The sequence below is a fragment of the Coregonus clupeaformis genome, chromosome 1, assembly GCF_020615455.1.
Source record: "Coregonus clupeaformis isolate EN_2021a chromosome 1, ASM2061545v1, whole genome shotgun sequence".
Classification (NCBI taxonomy): domain Eukaryota; kingdom Metazoa; phylum Chordata; class Actinopteri; order Salmoniformes; family Salmonidae; genus Coregonus; species Coregonus clupeaformis.
Window position 1 is genome coordinate 10,005,718 of NC_059192.1, and position 12,500 is coordinate 10,018,217.

At 48.2% G+C, this 12,500-nt stretch overlaps 1 protein-coding gene across 1 annotated transcript in view; it reads left to right on the forward strand.

Annotated features, from left to right (window-relative positions):
* LOC121583774 (voltage-dependent T-type calcium channel subunit alpha-1G-like) overlaps window positions 1–12,500 on the forward strand; it is a 206,764-nt gene that overhangs the window by 3,876 nt on the left and 190,388 nt on the right. The window lies entirely within an intron of this gene.

A 12,500-nucleotide genomic window follows, 5' to 3' on the forward strand; every position in this document is an offset into this window, starting at 1 on the left:
GTTGGGAGATGGAGATGAGGAGGAGGAAGGTGAGTCTGAGGAAGAGGATGATGAGGAGGATTTATTTTCAGACTCCTCCTCAGTGGGTCCAGAGCTGACAGCCAGGTAGTCAGAGGGGTCGAAGTGCACGGTGAGGGAACTGTCAAGGTTCCTGAATGAGACTAAGGGGAAAAAAGTTAATCTTGCAATCCGGGAAAGTCTGTAAGATCAGTACAACATGCTATGAACAATGAGGGGCATGGTGTCCTCTCACCCAGGAAATGGTTTAGGTTGAGGAAGTGGGTCACAACCGTACGTAAGGGTCTACCTTCTGTTGGTCACTTTCTTTGCTGGCTTTTCTCCCACTTCTTATGGAGACTCTTCGGGTAGGCTTACTTAATATAAATGGCACCAGAGATGCGGGAAAGTGGAGTCTGTTGGGTGAATATGTAAAAAAAAAGTACAGGTGTTGTTTCTGCAGGAGACACATAGTGATGTGGTGAATGAAGTTGATTGGGGGCTCTGGTGGAAAGGGGCAAGTGTGCTGAGCCATGGAACAAATGTTAGTGCAGGGGTGGCAGTCTTTTTTGCACCGGGTCTGGCCGTAAAAATGTGCTCCTCAAAGGAGGTGTGTAGGGGTAGACTGCTTATATTAAACCTGGTGGATTTTTTCTGGTCGGGCCATCACTGGCTGAGGGCGGCAGTGTTCTATATGTTCATAAACTAAGGAGGATAGGGTCTGGTTGAACTGGAGAGCAGGGTGGCTGCATTCCAACTTAAGGCGGTGCAGAGACTGCTGTACCATACTGATGTCGGCTGGAGGGAACCAACATGCGCGCTGCTGAGGAGAGCTGGTGGATTAGGGTTGAACCGACAGCTGTTCCTCATGAGGCTGGAGGGGCTGAGTACAGCCGGTCTCTCTGATTTTTACTCTGTGGTGCTGAGGGCCTGCCAGCTGCTAAAGCCCACACGAGATGGGGTTGTGGAGCATGGGCCGTGGGTGTGGGAGGAGCATATCTTCCACAACCCAGCCATCCTTTTGAGATCGGTTCAATCGGCCACCCTGCAGAGGCAACTGATGGAGCAGGTTTACTAAGGCTGGGTGACCTGCGGCTGCTGGGGGAGGAGGGGTTGAAAACCGTGGAAGTCCTAGCACAACAAACAGGACTAATATCTCTTAGGCTGCTGGAGATATTCCTGGGGGAAGTCCTGGAGGCACTGTCTGAGCCGGTAAGCGGGGTGTTTGAGTGGCCATAGGGGGAGGGGCCACCAATGTTTCCGTCACTGCAGGTGTCGGCAGAGACTGGGGACTGGCAAGGAGGTCTGGAGGACTTGTTAGATTTTAAAACTCTGAGCCTGGGGGAGTTTGAGGAGGTGGGAGGTAAAGCTCTCTACAACCTCTTCATTAAGGTAAGGAACATTAGGAGCCTAACAGGAGTGAAGGCACATCAGTGGCAGGGGGTGTGTGGGGCAGAGAGTATAGTAGGTTTTAGATGGAGGGGGCTCTACAAACTTCCCGTACCAAAGAGGTCGGGGGACCTCCAGTGGAGGGTTCTACATGGACCCTGGCCACTAACAGCTGGTTGGCACGTGTTGAACCGGGAGTCAGACAGGGGTGCCCTTTCTTTTTCATGAGTGGAACTGTGATTCATGTTATTTTCTGTGTGTGCCAAGTTAATGACATTAATGTCTCTGTTGGAATGACAGTGTGAGAGGTTGGGGGTGGAGTTTACTGTCGGGATGTTTATAATGGGGTACAGGTATTCAACTAAGGAAAAGGCCAAATGTGTGTTGTTGAATTTTTCTGTTTGCTCAGGCAACGTTGGCTATTTGGCTAACAAGGAGGAACAGGGTCAAAGGTGGGGGGATAACAGACCCTTTATTATTATTTTATGGGAGGGTCTCTGTGTGCCTTAGGGTGAATTTGAGTTCTATAAAATGAAAAAGTATGGAGATGTTTCAGGAGATATGGAGTGTCGGGGGGGCTGTCTGTTCAGCTGGGGAAGATACAGTGGGGGAAAAAAGTATTTAGTCAGCCACCAATTGTGCAAGTTCTCCCACTTAAAAAGATGAGAGAGGCCTGTAATTTTCATCATAGGTACACGTCAACTATGACAGACAAAATGAGATTTTTTTTCTCCAGAAAATCACATTGTAGGATTTTTAATGAATTTATTTGCAAATTATGGTGGAAAATAAGTATTTGGTCACCTACAAACAAGCAAGATTTCTGGCTCTCACAGACCTGTAACTTCTTCTTTAAGAGGCTCCTCTGTCCTCCACTCGTTACCTGTATTAATGGCACCTGTTTGAACTTGTTATCAGTATAAAAGACACCTGTCCACAACCTCAAACAGTCACACTCCAAACTCCACTATGGCCAAGACCAAAGAGTTGTCAAAGGACACCAGAAACAAAATTGTAGACCTGCACCAGGCTGGGAAGACTGAATCTGCAATAGGTAAGCAGCTTGGTTTGAAGAAATCAACTGTGGGAGCAATTATTAGGAAATGGAAGACATACAAGACCACTGATAATCTCCATCGATCTGGGGCTCCACGCAAGATCTCACCCCGTGGGGTCAAAATGATCACAAGAACGGTGAGCAAAAATCCCAGAACCACACGGGGGGACCTAGTGAATGACCTGCAGAGAGCTGGGACCAAAGTAACAAAGCCTACCATCAGTAACACACTACGCCACCAGGGACTCAAATCCTGCAGTGCCAGACGTGTCCCCCTGCTTAAGCCAGTACATGTCCAGGCCCGTCTGAAGTTTGCTAGAGTTCATTTGGATGATCCAGAAGAGGATTGTTTTTTTCTTTGTATTATCGTTTACCCGATCTAATGTGTTATATTCTCCTACATTAATTTCACATTTCCACAAACTTCAAAGTGTTTCCTTTCAAATGGTATCATGAGTATGCATATCCTTGCTTAAGGTCCTGAGCTACAGGCAGTTAGATTTGGGGATCATTCATTTTAGGCGAAAATTGAAAAAAATGGTTTAAAGAGAGACAAAAAGTCAAAAGTCTCTCTCTCTCTTTCTCTCTCTCTCGCTTTCTCTTTCTCTTTCTCTCTCTCTCTTTCTATCTCTCCTGCTTTCTCTTTCTCTGTCTCTCTCTCTCTTTCTCTCTTTCTCTCTCCTGCTTTCTCTTTCTCTCTCTCGGTCTCTCTCTTTCTTTCTCTCTCTCTTTCTCTTTCTCTCTCTTTCTGTCTCTCTTTCTCTCTCTCTTTCTTAGTCCCTCCCTCCCTCCCTCCCTCCCTCCCTCCTCCCTCCCTCCCTCCCTCCCTCCCTCAGAGCTGAAGGGATCAAATCAAATCAAATTGATTTATAAAGCCCTTTTTACATCAGCAGATGTCACAACGTGCTTGTACAGAAACCCAGCCTAAAACTCCAAACAGCAAGCAATGCAGATGTAGATGCACTGTTGCTAGGAAAAACTCCCTAGAAATGCAGGAACCTAGGAAGAAACCTAGAGACGAACCAGGCTCTGAAGGGTGGCCAGTCCTCTTCTGGCTGTTCCAGGTGGAGTTTATAAGAGTACATGGCCATTTAGGCCAGATCGTTCTTCAAGATGTTCAAATGTTCATAGATGACCAGCAGGGTCAAATAATGAACACAGTGGTTGTAGAGGGTGCAACAGGTCATCACCTCAGGAGTAAATGTCAGTTGGCTTTTCATAGCTAAGCATTCAGAGCTTGAGACAGCAGGTACGGTAGAGAGGGATTGAGAGACGGAGGATGAGAGAGAGAGAGAGAGAGAGAGAGAGAGAGAGAGAGAGAGAGAGAGAGAGAGAGAGAGAGAGAGAGAGAGAGAGAGAGAGAGAGAGAGAGAGAGAGATGGAGGGAGGAAGGATGAGAGAGGGTCGAAAACAGCAGGTCCGGGACAAGGTAGCACGTCCATTGAACAGGTCAGGGTTCCATCGCCGCAGGCAGAACAGTTGAAACTGGAGCAGCAGCACTACAAATCAAATTAAATCAAATTTTATTGGTCACATACACGTGTTTAGCAGATATTATTGCGGGTATAGTGAAATGTTTGTGCTTCTAGCTCCGACAGTGCAGTAATATCTAACAAGTAATATCTAACAATTTCACAACATATACCCAATACACACAAATCTAAGTAAGGAATCGAATTTAAGAATATATACATAAATGGACAAGCAATGACAGATTGGCATGGACTAAGATACAATATAATATTATAGAATACAGTAGATATACATATGAGATGACTAGTGCAAGATATGTAAACATTATTAAAGTGACTAGTGTTTCATTTCTTAAAGTGGCCAGTGATTGCAATAGGCAGCAGCAGCCTCTAATGTGCTAGTGATGGCTATTTAACAGTCTGATGGCCTTGAGATAGAATCTGTTTTTCATTCTCTCGGTCCCATCTTTGATGCACCTGTACTGACCTCGCCTTCTGGATGATAGCGGGGTGAACAGGCAGTGGCTCGGGTGGTTGATGTCCTTGATGATCTTTTTGAACTTCCTGTGACATCGGGTGCTGTAGGTGTCCTGGAGGGCGGGTAGTTTGCCCCCGGTAATGCGTTCAGCAGACCGCACCACCCTCTGGAGCGCCCTGCGGTTGCGGGCGGTGCAGTTGCCATACCAGGCGGTGATACAGTCCAACAGGATGCTCTCAATTGTGCATCTGCAAAACTTTGTGAGGGTTTTAGGTGCCAAGCCAAATTTCTTCCGCCTCCTGTGGTTGAAGAGGCTCTGTTGCACCTTCTTCACCACACTGTCTGTGTGGGGGGACCATTTCAGTTTGTCAGTGATGTGTACGCCAAGGAACTTGAAGCTTTCCACCTTTTCCACTGCGGTCCCATCGATGTGGATAGGGGGGTGAACCCCCTGCTGTTTCCTGAAGTCCACAATCATCTCCTTTGTTTTGTTGACATTGAGTGAGAGGTTATTTTCCTGGCACCACACTCCCAGAGCCCTCACCTCCTCCCTGTAGGCTATCTCGTCATTGTTGGTAATCAAGCCTACTACTGTTGTGTCATTTGCAAACTTTGATGATTGAGTTGGAAGTGTGCTTGGCCACGCAGTCATGGGTGAACAGGGAGTACAGGAGGGGGCTGAGCATGCACCCTTGTGGGGCTCCAGTGTTGAGGATCAGCGAAGTGGAGATGTTGTTTCCTACCTTCACCACCTGGGACTGGCCCGTCAAAGCGATGTGGCTGGTTTTCTTTTTGTAGTCCATGATTGTCTGTAGACCCTGTCACATACGTCTCATGTCTGAGCCATTGAATTGAGACTTCACTTTGTCTCTATACTGATGTTTTGCCAATTTAATTGCCTTGCGGAATGAGTAGCTACACTGTTTGTATTCTGCCATATTCCCAGTCACCTTGCCATGGTTAAGTGCGGTGGTTCGCGCTTTCAGTTTTGCGCGAATGCTGCCATCTATCCACGTTTTCTGGTTAGGGTAGGTTTTAATAGTCACAGTGGGCACAACATCACCTATACACTTCCTGATAAACTCAGTCATGGTTTCAGTGTATTCGTCTAAATTATTTTCGCAAGCTACCCGGAACATATCCCAGTCCGCATGATCAAAACAATCTTGAAGCGTGGATTCTGATTGGTCAGACCACCGTTGAATAGTCCTTAGCATGGGTACTTCCTGTTTGAGTTTCTGCCTATAGGAAGGGAGGAGCAAAATTGAGTCGTGGTCAGATTTGCCGAAAGGAGGGCGGGGGAGGGCCTTATAACCATCCCGGAAGTACAACAGTCAATATGTTGATAGAACTTCGGCAGCCTAGTCCTCAAATTTTCTTTGTTAAAATCCCCGGCTACAATAAATGCAGCCTCAGGATATGTGGTTTCCAGTTTGCATAAAGTCCAGTGAAGTTCTTTGAGGGCCGTCGTGGTATCGGCTTGAGGGGGGATATACACGGCCGTGACTATAACCGAAGAAAATTGTCTTGGGAGATAATACGGTCGGCATTTGATTGTGAGGTATTCTAGGTCGGGTGAACAAAAGGACTTGAATTCCTGTATGTTACTACAATTACACCATGAGTTGTTATTCATGAAACACACACCTCCGCCCTTCTGCTTCCCGGAGAGATATTTATTTCTGTCTGCGCGATGAACTGAGAACCCCTCTGGCAGGACTCATTTCGACAGAATATCCCCAGAGAGCCATGTTTCCATGAAACAAAGTATGTTACAGGCCCTGATGTCTCTCTGGAAAGAAATCCTTGCCCTGAGCTCGTCAATCTTGTTATCCAAAGACTGAACATTAGCGAGTAGTATACTTGGAAGCGGTGGGTTAAGTCGAACCAGCAGGCCGCGCCGAGTGCCTCTCCTCCGCTGCCGATGTTTTGGGTCAGCCGCTGGAATCAGTTCAATTGCCCTGGGGAGAGCAAACAAAGGATCTGCTTCGGGAAAGTCGTATTCCTGGTTGTAATGCTGGTGAGTTACCGCCGCTCTGATATCCAATAGTTTTCCCGGCTGTATATAATGATACAAAACACTTCCTGAGCTAATAATGTAAAAAATTATACATAAAAAAACTAAATACCGCAACGTTTCCTAAGAGATAGTCGCGAGGCCGCCATCTTCGTCGGCGTCAAGATGGAATGTATCAAGGTAGCATGTCTGGTGAACAGGTCAGGGTTCCATAACAACAGGCAAAACAGCAGAAACTGGATCAGCAGCAAGACCAGGTGAACTGGAGACAGGGACAGCCAGGAGTCATCAGGCCAGGTAGTCCTGAGGCATGGCCCTAGGGCTCAGGTCCTCTGGGAGGGGAGTGAGAGAGTGAGAGAGAGAGAGAGAGAGAGAGAGAGAGAGAGAGAGAGAGAGAGAGAGAGAGAGAGAGAGAGAGAGAGAGAGATGGGAGAATTAGAGGGAGTATACGTAAGTTCACACAGGACACCAGATAAAACAGGAGAATTTCACCAGATAGGCCAGAGTGACCCTAGCCCCCCGGCACATAGCCTTTTGCAGCATAGATACTGGAGGCTGAGATGGGGGTCGGGGGACACTGTGGCCCCGTCCGACGATACCCCCGGACAGGGACAACCAGGCAGGATATAACCCCAGCCACTTTATAACCCCACCCACTTTGCCAAAGCACAGCCCCCACACCACTAGAGGGTTATCAACAGACCACCAACTTGCTACCCTGAGACAAGGCTGAGTATAGCCCATGAAGATCTCCTCCACCGCAGAACCAGAGAGGGCACAAAACTTGACATTAAGATCATGTCAGTGACTCAACACACTCAAGTCGAGTATAGCGAAAAAGCCTGGCACGACGTGATGCACCCCTCCTAGGGACGGCATGGAAGAGCACTAGTAAGCTAGTGACTCAGCCCCCGTAATAGGGTCAGAGGAAGAGAATCCCAGTGGAAAGAGGAGTGGAGCCGGCCAGGCAGAGACAGCAAGGGATGTGATGTCTGTACAGATAGTCATCCACTGAATCTAAGGGCAAAGGTCATAGTCAAGGCAGGTCAGGAGTCAACTGCTCTGATGAACCTGTATCATTATCACCGACACTTATATGGCCAATCGAACACAGGGGTCGGTGGTCTAATCCACATAGACAGGGTTGGGAGGCTACAGTATAGTCATCCATAGTGCAGGCCACTCAGAGAGATAGAGAAAGAAAGATGGTGTGTGTGTTTACATTCCTCCTCATGCGATGAGCTTTAGTCACACGCACACAGTCATTGTTTGGGTTTTTATTCAGACAATAGTAACCAAGGTGACGAAGCACCATAGAGATAGTAGCACTGTAAAGCAGCACTGTCCCTTTAATGGAGAGAGATAATCAGAGTAATAATACAAAAATACGAATAACATGTGTATAGATTAGAGCTCTGCAACCCCACCCGATCCCGACGGGCCCCGACATTATACATTGGATTAGGGCCGGGTAGGGCCTGTTTTTTCATCAATAACTAGGGTACTGGCAGGGCTCGGGTATCACTAAATTGATCACTAACATTTAGAAGTTGAGCCATTTGCTCGTGCTCTGCTGCGCAGTACATTCATATCTGACTAAGATCATATAACATGGTGTCAGAAGTGCTTAAGCCTCGTCATATATAAAACAGGAGAGATTATTTCACAGAAAATAATAATGTTCCTTGAGTTTAGAGTGAGGAAAAGTAGTTTACAGCTCACTGCGCTCTCGTGTCTCGTCATCGAGCAGTCCAAGCAGAGCCGTTGCTATGGTTACTCACAGACTCAGAGCCCCCATGAGCAGAGTGCCTGCAGAGCGAGCAGCCTGCGCAAAGGGAGCGGTCGAGTAATATACAGAGAGGGACAGCTAATGGATTTACTAGATATTTCTGGTTTTGGGTTAAAGGGCCGGGCCGGGCATTACATTTGGCCGAAGCAATCAGGACTGGGTAGGATAGGGCCTGAGTATCGTGGTCATGGGTAGGGCTCAGATTTTAAATTCATGCCCGTGCAGGGCTTTGGTATAGATGTAGACATGGAACAGTGATTTAAAAAAGTTGATTTAATAAGGGACGCTCACTCTCTTAGGGAGAGAGAGAGAGAGAGAGAGAGAGAGAGAGAGAGAGAGAGAGAGCAAGGCCGACGTAGGCAGACCTGGCTCTCAAGAGAAGACAGGCTATGTGCACACTGCCCACAAAATGAGGTGGAAGCGGAGCTGTACTTCCTAACTTCCTGCCAAATGTATCACCATATTAGAGACACATGCAGTGGCTTGCGAAAGTATTCACCGGCATTGGCATTTTTCCTAGTTTGTTGCTTTACAACCTGGAATTAAAATAGATTTTTGGGGGGTTTGTATCATTTGATTTACACAACATGCCTACTACTTTGAAGATGCTAAATAGTTTTTATTGTGAAACAAATAAGAAATAAGACAAAAAAACAGGAAACCTGAGCATGCATAACTATTCACCCCCCCCCCCCTCTCCACAGTCAATACTTTGTAGAGCCACCTTTTTCAGCAATTACAGCTGCAAGTATCTTGGGGTATGTGTCTATAAGCTTGGCACATCTAGCCACTGGGATTTTTGCCCATTCTTCGAGGCAAAACTGCTCCAGCTCCTTCAAGTTGGATGGGTTCCGCTGGTGTACAGCAATCTTTAAGTCATACCACAGATTCTCAATTGGATTGAGGTCTGGGCTTTGACTAGGCCATTCCAATACATTTAAATATTTCCCCTTAACCCACTCGAGTGTTGCTTTAGCAGTATGCTTAGGGTCATTGTCCTGCTGGGAGGTGAACCTCCGTCCCAGTCTCAAATCTCTGGAAGACTGAAACAGGTTTCCCTCAAGAATTTCCATGTATTTAGGGCCATCCATCATTCCTTCAATTCTGACCATTTTCCCAGTACCTGAGGATGAAAAACATCCCCACAGCATGATGCTGCCACCTCCATGCTTCACAGTGGGGATGGTGTTCTCAGGGTGATGAGAGGTGTTGGGTTTGCGCCAGACATAGCGTTTTCCTTGATGGCCAAAAAGTTCAATTTTAGTCTCATCTGACCAGAAAACCTTCTTCCATATGTTTGGGGAGTCTCCCACATGCCTTTTGGTGAACACCAAATGTGTTTGCTTAGTTTTTCTTTAAGCAATGGCTTTTTTCTGGCCACTCTTCCGTAAAGCCCAGCTCTGTGGAGTGTACGGCTTAAAGTGGTCCTATGGACAGATACTCCAATCTCCGCTGTGGAGCTTTGCAGCTCCTTCAGGGTTATCTTTGGTCTCTTTGTTAACTCTCTGATTAATGCCCTCCTTGCCTGGTCCGTGAGTTTTGGTGGGCGGACCTCTCTTGGCAGGTTTGTTGTGGTGCCATTTTCTTTCCATTTTTTAATAATGGATTTAATGGTGCTCTGTGGGATGTTCAAAGTTTCAGATATTTTTTTATAACCCAACCCTGATCTGTACTTCTCCACAACTTTGTCCCTGACCTGTTTGGAGAGCTCCTTGGTCTTCATGCTGCCGCTTGCTTGGTGGTGCCCCCTGCTTACATTTACATTTACGTCATTTAGCAGACGCTCTTATCCAGAGCAACTTACAAATTGGTGCATTCACCTTATAGCCGTTGGGATAACCACTTTACAATAGTAATTGTATTTATTTATTTATTTAATTTTTTTGGGCGGGGTGGGGTGGGGTAAGGGGGGGAGGGTAGAAGGATTACTTTATCCTATCCCAGGTGTTCCTTAAAGAGATGGGGTTTCAAATGTCTCCGGAAGGTGGTGAGTGACTCCGCTGTCCTGGCGTCGTGAGGGAGCTTGTTCCACCATTGGGGTGCCAGAGCAGCGAACAGTTTTGACTGGGCTGAGCGGGAACTGTGCTTCAGCAGAGGTAGGGGAGCCAGCAGGGCAGAGGTGGATGAACGGAATGCCCTCGTTTGGGTGAAGGGACTGATCAGAGCCTGAAGGTACGGAGGTGCCGTTCCCCTCACAGCTCCGTAGGCAAGCACCATGGTCTTGTAGCAGATGCAAGCTTCAACTGGAAGCCAGTGTAGTGTGCGGAGGAGCGGGGTGACGTGAGAGAACTTGGGAAGGTTGAACACCAGACGGGCTGCGGCATTCTGGATGAGTTGTAGGGGTTTAATGGCACAGGCAGGGAGCCCAGCCAACAGCGAGTTGCAGTAATCCAGACGGGAGATGACAAGTGCCTGGATTAGGACCTGTGCCGCTTCCTGTGTAAGGCAGGGTCGTACTCTCCGAATGTTGTCGAGCATGAACCTACAGCATCGGGTCACCACCTTAATGTTAGCGGAGAACGACAGGGTGTTGTCCAGGGTCACGCCAAGGCTCTTCACACTCTGGGAGGAGGACACAACGGAGTTGTCAACCGTGATGGCGAGATCATGGAACGGGCAGTCCTTCCCCGGGAGGAAGAGCAGCTCCGTCTTGCCAAGGTTCAGCTTGAGGTGGTGATCCGTCATCCATACTGATATGTCTGCCAGACATGCAGAGATGCGATTCGCCACCTGGTTATCAGAAGGGGGAAAGGAGAAGATTAGTTGTGTGCCGTCTGCGTAGCAATGATAGGAGAGGCCATGTGAGGATATGACAGAGCCAAGTGACTTGGTGTATAGCGAGAATAGGAGAGGGCCTAGAACTGAGCCCTGGGTGACACCAGTGGTGAGAGCACGTGGTGCGGAGACAACTTCTCGCCACGCCACTTGTTAGGAGCGACCGGTCAGGTAGGACGCAATCCAAGAGTGAGCCGCGCCGGAGATGCCCAGCTCGGAGAGGGTGGAGAGGAGGATCTGATGGTTCACAGTATCAAAGGCAGCAGACAGGTCTAGAAGGACAAGAGCAGAGGAGAGAGAGTTAGCTTTAGCAGTGCGGAGAGCCTCCGTGACACAGAGAAGAGCAGTCTCAGTTGAATGACCAGTCTTGAAACCTGACTGGTTTGGATCAAGAAGGTCATTCTGAGAGAGATAGCAAGAGAGTTGGCTAAAGACGGCACGCTCAATAGTTTTGGAGAGAAAAGAAAGAAGGGATACTGGTCTGTAGTTGTTGACATCAGAGGGATCGAGTGTTGGTTTTTTTGAGAAGGGGTGCAACTCTCGCTCTCTTGAAGACGGAAGGGACATAGCCAGCGGTCAAGGATGAGTTGATCAGCGAGGTGAGGTAAGGGAGAAGGTCACCGGAGATGGTCTGGAGAAGAGAGGAGGGGATAGGGTCAAGCGGGCAGGTTGTTGGGCGGCCGGCCATCACAAGTCGCAAGATTTTATCTGGAGAGAGAGGGGAGAAAGAATTCAAAGCATAGGGTAGGGCAGTGTGAGCAGGACCAGCAGTGTCATTTGACTTACAAACGAGGATCGGATGTCGTCAACCGTCTTTTCAAAATGGTTGACGAAGTCATCCACAGAGAGGGAGGAGGGGGGGGGAGGGGGAGGAGGATTCAGCAGGGAGGAGAAGGTGGCAAAGAGCTTCCTAGGGTTAGAGGCAGATGCTTGGAATTTAGAGTGGTAGAAAGTGGCCTTAGCAGCAGAAACGGATGAAGAAAATGTAGAGAGGAGGGAGTGAAAAGATGCCAGGTCCGCAGGGAGTCTTGTTTTCCTCCATTTCCGCTCGGCTGCCCGGAGCCCTGTTCTGTGAGCTCGCAATGAGTCATCAAGCCACGGAGCTGGAGGGGAGGACCGAGCCGGCCGGGAGGATAGGGGACATAGAGAGTCAAAGGATGCAGAAAGGGAGGAGAGGAGGGTTGAGGAGGCAGAATCAGGAGATTGGAGGGAGAAGGATTGAGCAGAGGGAAGAGATGATAGGATGGAAGAGGAGAGAGTAGCGGGAGAGAGAGAGCGAAGGTTGCGACGGCGCATTACCATATGAGTAGGGGCAGAGTGAATAGTGTTGGAGGAGAGCGAGAGAGAAAAGGATACAAAGTACTGGTCGGAGACATGGAGGGGAGTTGCAGTGAGATTAGTAGAAGAACAGCATCTAGTAAAGATGAGGTCAAGCGTATTGCCTGCCTTGTGAGTAGGGGTGGACGGTGAGAGGGTGAGGTCAAAAGAGGAGAGGAGTGGAAAGAAGGAGGCAGAGAGAAATTAGT